Below are 9,805 nucleotides of genomic sequence, written 5' to 3' on the forward strand. Positions count from 1 at the left end.
GGATATAAAAAATAAAATTTTTCAGCAGAGCACCAGGTGAATCACTGACCAGCTCTAACCTACCTAAAAGAAATAAAATACCCACTCTGTACCACACAACCTTGGAGCCACAAGTCTCACTCATCTTAATCCACCAATCAGAACTTCTCACAGGAAGGGGAAGATGAGCATCAAGGTCATTCTCTGTACTAGCAACCAGGTGGTGGAATGAACTTCCTCTGTCCATACGAAGATCAAGATCTTGATCTTGAAGATTTTGGTTGGTGGCCCTAGTATCATTCATTCACCAATCATTTTGTTTATACACTCACACAGACACTGCAAAGCTTCAGGGACTTCGAATGAATTATAATACAATATACACCGATCAGGCATAACATTATGACCACTGACAGGTGAAGTGAATAACACTGATTATCTCTTCATCACGGCACCTGTTAGTGGGGGGGATATATTAGGCAGCAAGTGAACATTTTATCCTCAAAGTTGATGTTAGAAGCAGGAAAAATGATCCAGCGTGAGGATCTGAGCGAGTTTGACGAGGGCCGAATTGTGATAGCTAGACGTTCTCAGATTTTTGTCCTTTACTCTGCTTTTGTTGTTCCTGCGTCAAACTCATAATGGCCACATGTTTGCGTCCCAGAAACTCATTGGCACTTGCTCTTGCTCAGATGAATCAAGAGTCATTTGGGAGTCAAAATTAGTGATGATTCGATTATTTGACGTGCCTAAGGGGTGCCGGTGAGGCGGTGCATGGTGCATCATGGAAAATATTATTTAAATGGTATTTATAAATAATAGTATTGTGGTGATTCACGAGAAGGAATCAAGTCTCAGTTGCCAGGAAATTGCATGCTCTATATACTCTTTATTGAACAGATGCAATGGCGCTTGATCTCGCTTAAATGAATTGAGTCGGACCAGTGAATGCCAAACATAAATCGTCGGTCACAACCTGCATTATTTATGTTTTACAGTATCAGGATTTTACTTTGATTTTTACTAATTTGTGCAGCACAGACTAACATAGCGCTGACGTTGGATAAAAGGTGGCATTTTGGCGCTGATGTTCTTTAACAACCATTGTTCCACGTTCCAGATGGGCGGTGCACACATCATGAAAAATATTATTTAAATGATATTTAGAAATAATTGTGTTTTGGTGATCCACGAGAAGGAATCAAGTCATCGTTGATGGAAAGGAAATTATATGCTCTATATGCTATTTATTGAACAGAAAAAGTGGCAACAGGCTCTTTTAATGGAAAGAAACACTGAATACAGATCTAGAATGTCTGGACCAATAAAGCGGTTTTTTTTTAAATGGCACTAGGGTCACTAAATATCATTGTTGCACCCCAGAAAATTATTGTCACTAGCTCTAGCTCAAACGAATCAAGAGTCATTTGGGAGTCAAAATTATTGGTGATTTGATTCTTGACTCTGGAGGATGTCGAACCAGTGAATGCCAAACATAAACCATCGATCACAACCTGCATTATTAATGTTTTACAATGTGATGATTTTACCTTGATTTTTACCGTAGACTAACATGGAGCTGATGTTGGATAAAAGGTGGCATTTTGACGCCGATGTTCTTTAAAAAACATTGTCCAACATTCTGAAAGTGCAGTCAAACACAGACCAGTTGTTTTGCTATTTATTAAATTAGGAAACAATATCTAGAACAGCTTATAACTTTGCTCCCAGCATCTGACAGTATCTATTACTATGCAACAGATACTCATTCATCACATTACATTACCTCTGGTTTTTTACTATTCTTTTCTTTTTTTTCCTCATGGGCACCAGAGGCTTTGGTCTTTTTGACATTTTGGCTGGCGGCTGCTATGTTGTTTACTCATCTTTGTGTTTATTATTAACCACATTGTCACTCACTCAGTGGTAGCACCCTTCCCTTACAGGCAGGTAAGTCTGACTACAGCGTGAGAGGGGGTTTGATGTGCCAGAGGGATGCCGGGAAGGGGGGGCGGGTGCGGTACACACATCATGGAAAATATTATTTAAATGACATTTAGAAATAATAGTGTTGTTGTGATCCACAAGAAGGAATCAAGTCTTCGTTGCCAGGAAATTCCATGCTGTTTATTGCACAGATGGCTAGACCCATAAGGAGGCACTAGGGTCAGTACATACAGTGAAAAACACCTAGATGATAGATCCACAGCACTGGTACTAAATACCACAAAACAAAACATTACACATTCTTTCCTACATCTCTATATTGAAATCAAACTGTATTAAATGAATATTTACAAAGGTTGTGCAAAGCATGCTGGGAGTGTCAGGACAGCCCCGCCCACTCACCCCAGTGGGTCGTCACAGCATAAACACTCACGCTTATCCCAGCTTTTTCAATGGGCGCAAGGCACACAGTAACACCCTGGATGGGGCGCCAGTCCATCACAGGGCAGACACACATACACACACACATACATACACACACTCATTCACCTATAGGGCAATTCAGTGTCTCCAATTAACCTGACTGCATGTTTTGTACTGTGGGAGGAAACCCACGCAGACACAGGGAGAACATGCAAACTCCACACAGAAAGGACCCGGACCGCCCCGCCTGGGGATCAAACCCAGGACCTTCTTGCTGTGAGCCACTGTGCCACCCACAGTGTAAACAGTATTAGTAAAATCACTTATCAAAGTTATAATTACATTTTCTTTCCTCAATTGGGGCGACCGGTTGCCCCTATGGGTGGACGGTGCCTCAAGCATTCGCCTGAACCGGCCATAAATTGGCTCTGCCATCACTATCCTTAGAAGACGATTATAGACCCACGTTTTTACTAAGCTTTACTTATCTTATACAGTATTTACACAGGGCGGCACGGTGGCTCCGTGGGTAGCACTGTCACCTCACAACAAGAAGGTCCTGAGTTTGATCTGGGACGGTCCGGGTCCTTTCTGTATGGAGTTTGCATGTTCTCCCCGTGTCTGCATGGGTTTCCTCTGGGTGCTCCGGATTCCTCCCACAGTCCAAAAACATGCAGTCAGGTCAATTGGAGACACTGAATTGTCCTATAGGTGAATGGACGTGTGTGTGTGTGTGTCTGCCCTGCGATGGACTGGCTCCCTGTCCAGGGTGTTACTGTGTGCCTTACTGTGTGCCCCCCCCCCCCCCCCCCACGCAGCCCTGATTTGATAAACGGTTAAGAAAGTGAGTGAGAGTATTTATACAAATAAACTTCTGCCTATACTTTGGTTCTAATACTCTGTTGACTATTTGTGCCTGAGTACGGAGGAAGCTCATCTGTAAGCCTCTCTCGATAAGGGCGTCTGCAAAATGCCAAAAATGTAAATGTAAATGATGCACAAGTGATTCAGTGTTTTAGCAGCACTTCACCTCCTGCCCCCCATCTTTAATTTAGAGCAGTTCTACATTTGTTATCTTAATGTGTCTCTATTTTAAGCCTCAGTAATACACCATTTTCTCACCTCGCTGCTTTCAATTAGTCTTTTATATAATTAAATCACACTATCGCTTCCACGTCACGCACTTCACGTCTCCACACAGTGCAGGTGAAAAAAAACCCACCGAACGTTCTTCATATCATCAGACACACGCCGTCAAACGAACAGGACAAGGGCGCCGCACTGGAATTTTAACGAGGCTTCCGAGTCCTGCGCGTTCTTGATGTTTGAAGACAGCGCGACTCCAAAGAACTGAAGAGTTAGCAACATTTGCCAAAAAAGCCAGAGGTGATGCCACATCCTGTCCGACACCCCCTCTCAGGAGAACAGTAAAGCGGTTTGGGCCAGAAGAAGCACTATTCTGTTTGTGTGACCCCTCGCAGAGAGCAAAAGGAAAGAGGATGTTGATGAGTTTGCCTGCTCGTGCAGATAACACCGCTCCATCTGAGCTTTTTCGGGCATCCGGGATGCCACCCCCAGGTGAACGCCCTTCAAACTGTCTGTATATAAAACTAACCGGACAAACCCAGCACAGATGATCAATACTGCTATTAGATGTTAGTAAAGCTTTGAATACAAATGCAAAGAATGGAATTAAAACTTGTATTCGTTAGAATAGCTCAGGGGATGTGTGCGGGGGGGGTGAACAGTTGTTTACATCAGTTCGGGAGGAAGGAGAACAGGGATTACCTCTGACCGTCTTCCTGTTGTGTGAACGTAATGACGGACAGGGTGTTGTGATCTGCACAGAAATAAGGACAAAAGTCATAATAAACTATTTTAAATTCAACAAACATGCAGATCGTTCAGAAACAACATGAAATGTGTGGACTTTCCAAACTCATTCTGACTGGTCGGATGCAACATGGGTGCCATACAGCTCTAGCTATAACGAAGCCTGTAGTAGCTGGTGAACGTGCCCCGGGTTCCCAGCGAAACAGGTCTTACAGAGCTCAGAAAACAAAGCCCTAAGTAGTGGGTTACTCATTAGGGCTGATCGCCCGCACCTGTGGGGCTGACTATTTAAACCAGCTCCACACAGCTGCGGGTGTCGCACCTTCTGTTTGTTTTCGTCTCCTGTGGTAGCTCGTCCACACTATTTCTTAGCCATAGGTGGTAGCCCTGGTGGCGCAAGGCCATTCGGGTAGGTAAAAACCGCAAGGTTTGAGGTATTGAGGATTTTCTTTACTTCTTAGAAATTGGGTGGTGCGACGCCGGGCAGTCCGCGAACTGCTGTTTGTTTGTCGCTTTAGCCATTAGCATTAGCGGTTGCACGCCGTGCCTCTGTGTGGCGCTGGTGTATAGCTCCGCTATTAGAACTCTTATTGAACGCCGTAATCAAATTCGGTAACCGTTGGGTGGCGACCCCGTACAGCGTTCGGTCGGTCTGCCAGCGATCCCGGTTCGAATTCGCAAGTTAACCTTGCCTAACTGTGCTTGTCTTTTTTCCTCCTTTCAGGTCGGAGTGCCTCTGCCCCGCGACCGTGAGCTCGTCGCACTCCGAATAGTTTTCCCCGAATGTCTGCCGCTGTTCCGGGGTTGGCGTTAAGCGGAGCCCTTCCCTCTCGCCTCGGCTTACAGCAGCGTCTTCAGCGCTAACGCGCTTTCGTTTTTCAGTGCCGCGTTAGCGCGGTGTTAACGCTCCCGGCTCTCACTACGGAGACCGGGGTTCGCGTCCGTCCTGTTGTGCTTTTTGTTCGCTGCACCCGCAGCCTTCCGTCGGAGGTTCCGATCGGTTTTTTGGTTTGCTTTATTATTTCTCTGTTTTATTTTTCTATTGATTATTATTTAAAAAACAAAAATAAAAGTTCTTTTTATCTTATTCCTGCATTTGAGTCCTCCCTTCTTCACCCACGTGACAGAAAGGTGCGACCAGTATGGACTCAGCAGAGCCACAACCGATCGCGGACGCACTACGCCACCAAGGAGTGGCGTTGGGCAGGCATGAGGTGGCCCTCAATGAGCTGGCTCAACGGGTAGCCGCCCTTACCCGACACCCGTCCACCTCTGAGCCCACCCCTAATCCCGCTGCCCACTCTGGGGAGTCTGGAGTCCGTGACACCCCTATCCCTCCCCCCGAAAGATATTCGGGGGACGCGAGGAGGTGTCGCGGCTTTCTTCTTCAGTGTGCTTTAGCGTTTGAACTCCAACCCTCTCGTTACCCCACTGAGCGTTCTAAAGTCGCTTACATTGTCTCCTTGCTTTCCGGCAGAGCGTTAGAATGGGCTACTGCTCTCTGGGAGCAAAACGCACCCGAGTGCTCCTCCGAAAGGGCGTTCAAGGAGGCTCTCAAGGAGACCTTCTTTCACCCTTCAGGGGGCCGTGAGGCAGGCCCATGCCTGCTTGACCTCAACCAGGGCAATCGATCGGTAGCTGATTTTGTTGTGGAGTTTCGAACGCTAGCCGCAGAGTGCGGTTGGGACGAGGGGGCTCTTACCGCCATTTTTCATCGTGGCCTCTCAGGTAAGATTAAGGACGAGCTAGCCACTAGGGACCCACCCACTACACTTAGGGCTTTTTATACGCTGGCGATTTCCATCGACACTCGTCTTCGCCAGCGTGCGCGCGAACGGAATACCTGTCCTCCGTTTATTCGCGCGCAAGCCACTCCCACTGCCTCTCCACCCGAACCGGAGTCCGAACCCATGCAGCTCGGGTCGTCAAGACCCGATGCCCGCTCGGCATCGGGCTCGACTTCCCGAACCAGGCGTCCGTTAAACAACTAAGCCGCTCTCGTGCCAGGGAGACGAGAGAGGGCACAATTAACATCCCTACTCAGGGCCTCTTCCTAGCGGCACGGTTGTCTTGGGGTTCGGGGCGCACAAGCCTTAGGGTTTGTGTAGATTCGGGGGCGGTGGAGAGTTTTATAGATGTCAATCTGGTACACAGGCTGGGGATAGAGGTCCAACCGCTAACCAGGCCGGTCTCGGTCCATGCTGTGGATGGTCGAGCCGTAGCGGGTAGCCCGGTTACCCATCGGACGCAATCGTTAACGTTGCGTCTAGATGACCACGAGGAACGGATCACCTTCTTAGTGACTCACGTTCCTCATCTCCAGGTGGTCTTGGGTCACTCGTGGTTACAAAGACACAACCCCCAGATCGACTGGGTCACCGGGTCGATCTTCATCTGGGGAACACGGTGCCAGGATTCGTGCTTGCTTCAGGCTGGTACGAAGTCCGCTCCGCCAGTACTCAGAATGGAGACCCCGGATCTGACCACAGTTCCTCCTGTGTACCACGATTTACGGGAGGTTTTTAGCAAGTCCCGGGCGCAGGACTTGCCCCCCCACAGACCGTTCGACTGCGCCATCAACTTGTTGTCTGGCACAACTCCCCCTAGAGGGCGCCTTTTCTCGCTCTCCGGTCCAGAGAAGGTCGCTATGGAGGAGTACGTGCGTGAGGCCCTCAAACAGGGGTTCATCCGTCCTTCGTCCTCCCCAGCTGGGGCAGGGTTCTTTTTTGTAAGCAAGAAGGACGGCACCCTGCGCCCCTGTGTCGACTACCGCGGTCTAAATGCCTTAACGATCAAGGATCGGTATCCGCTGCCGCTGATGGCCACGGCTTTTGAAGCCCTTCAGCGAGCGTCTATTTTTTCAAAGCTCGATTTACGCAGCGCGTACAATTTGATCCGGATCCGGCAGGGGGATGAATGGAAGACTGCGTTCATTACGCCCACTGGCCACTATGAGTATCTGGTGATGCCGTTTGGGTTAATGAATGCCCCCGCAGTCTTCCAGAGATTTATCAATGAAGTCTTACGGGAGACTCTTGGTAAATTCGTCTATGTCTACTTAGACGATATTCTTATCTTTAGTCGATCCATCGACGAGCACCTAGGGCATGTCCGACGAGTTCTCCAGCTCTTGCTCGACAACCATTTGTTTGTCAAGCTGGAGAAGTCCGTCTTTCACTCCCCCACGGTTTCGTTCCTGGGGTTTGTGGTTTCCAAGGGCACCCTGCGCATGGACACGGCTAAAGTATCTGCGGTGGAGAAATGGCCAATTCCGAGTTCTTTACGCCAACTGCAAAGGTTTTTGGGCTTTGCTAACTTTTTTCGGCGTTTTATTAAGAACTTCAGCTCTATCGCTGCTCCATTGACGGCCCTTACTGGCAAGGGCGCTTTCAATTGGTCGGTGCAGGCCCAACAAGCTTTTGATAAGCTAAAAGTTCTCTTGACAACTGCACCAGTCTTGCAGTTGCCTGATCCTGATGAACCCTTCGTGGTCGAAGTGGATGCCTCAGAGATCGGGGTAGGGGCAATCTTGTCCCAGAGAGTGGGGCCAGGAAAGAAGCTGCATCCGTGTGCCTTCTTTTCGCACCGCCTGACTCCGGCTGAGCGGAATTACCCGGTCGGAGACAAGGAACTGCTAGCCATTAAATTGGCTTTAGAGGAGTGGCGACATTGGCTCGAGGGGGCCAAACATCCTTTTCTTGTCTGGACAGATCACAAGAATTTGTCGTTCATCCAGCAAGTAAAGAGGATGAACTCACGTCAGGCCCGGTGGTCCCTATTTTTCGGAAGGTTCCACTTCACACTGTCGTTCAGACCGGGATCCAAGAACGTTAAGCCGGATACCCTGTCTAGACAGTGGGAACCGACTAAGCCGGAGACCGGACCTGATCCCGTGATCCCCTCGACCCAGATAGCTGCCCCAGTCACCTGGGGTATTTCTAAGGTCATTCGGGATGCCCAAAGGGCTGAACCCGCCCCCGGTAGGGGACCTCCTGACAGACTGTACGTACCTTCATCCGTACGGCGTCAGGTTTTTGAGTGGGCTCATGCTTCCCCGTTTGCGGCGCACCCAGGCGTGACTAAGTCCCTGGTTTTGCTGCGCCGAAGATTTTGGTGGCCGGGGATGGAGAATGAGGTACGCGACTTTGTCCGTGCCTGCTCTGTGTGTGCTCTGAACAAGAGCCCCAGAGAACGCCCGAGGGGTCTTCTCCATCCGTTGCCAATACCTGCTAGACCGTGGTCCCACATCTCCCTGGACTTTGTGACAGGCTTGCCAAAGTCCAGAGGGTTCACGGCGGTATTGGTAATTGTCGACCGGTTCACCAAGTCTTGCCTCTTTGTTCCGCTGCCCAAGCTGCCATCCGCCATGGGCACTGCGCAAATCATCCTTCAACATGTGGTGAGAGCGCATGGGGTCCCATCAGACATTGTGTCAGATCGGGGCCCGCAGTTTGCGAGTCAGTGCTGGCGAGCCTTTTGCCAACTTATTGGCGCTACGGCCAGCTTATCCTCCGGTTACCACCCGGAGTCGAATGGGCAGTCGGAGAGGCTTATCCAGGATCTGAGCAAGATGCTCAGGTGCCTGACGGCAGGGAATCCAACCACGTGGTCGGATAAACTGATGTGGGCAGAGTTTGCTCACAACACCCTGCAGCATTCGGCGATTGGCATGTCACCGTTTGAAGCTCAGTTCGGGTACCCTCCGCCGCTCTTTCCTGAGCAGGAGCAGCAGGTAGCGGTCCCGTCTGTACAGCTTCATGTCCGCCGCTGCCGCGCCACCTGGCGCAAGGCTAGGCAGGCTCTTATAGCCACCCAGCGCTCTGTGAAGCGCAAAGCTGACCGCAGGCGACAGCCGGCTCTTACTTTCCGGCCAGGCCAAAGAGTACTTGTCTCGACGAGGGATCTCCCCGTTCGAGGTGCCCCACATAAGTTGGCACCCAAGTACATTGGTCCTTTCAAGGTGGTAAAGCGGATAAACCCGGTGACGTATAGGTTGGAGCTTCCTCCCCACATGAAAGTGCATCCAACCTTTCATGTCTCCCATCTCCGACCATTTGTGTGCGGGGGAGTTTTACCCCCTCCCAAACCTCCCGCCCCTCGTATCATCCAGGGTGCCCCTGCCTTCACGGTCCGCCGACTGCTGGATAGCAGGAAGGTTCAGGGTAGCACCCAATACCTGGTGGATTGGGAGGGTTACGGCCCTGAGGAACGTTCTTGGGTACCGGCTCGTCAGATCCTGGACCCTGAACTGATCCGCGAGTTCCGACGGAACCGAGCTGCGGGTCTTGGGACCTCAGGTGCTGTCCCTAGAGGAGGGGGTTCTATAACGAAGCCTGTAGTAGCTGGTGAACGTGCCCCGGGTTCCCAGCGAAACAGGTCTTACAGAGCTCAGAAAACAAAGCCCTAAGTAGTGGGTTACTCATTAGGGCTGATCGCCCGCACCTGTGGGGCTGACTATTTAAACCAGCTCCACACAGCTGCGGGTGTCGCACCTTCTGTTTGTTTTCGTCTCCTGTGGTAGCTCGTCCACACTATTTCTTAGCCATAGGTGGTAGCCCTGGTGGCGCAAGGCCATTCGGGTAGGTAAAAACCGCAAGGTTTGAGGTATTGAGGATTTTCTTTA

The sequence above is a fragment of the Trichomycterus rosablanca genome, chromosome 8 (genome assembly GCF_030014385.1).
Source record: "Trichomycterus rosablanca isolate fTriRos1 chromosome 8, fTriRos1.hap1, whole genome shotgun sequence".
Taxonomy (NCBI): domain Eukaryota; kingdom Metazoa; phylum Chordata; class Actinopteri; order Siluriformes; family Trichomycteridae; genus Trichomycterus; species Trichomycterus rosablanca.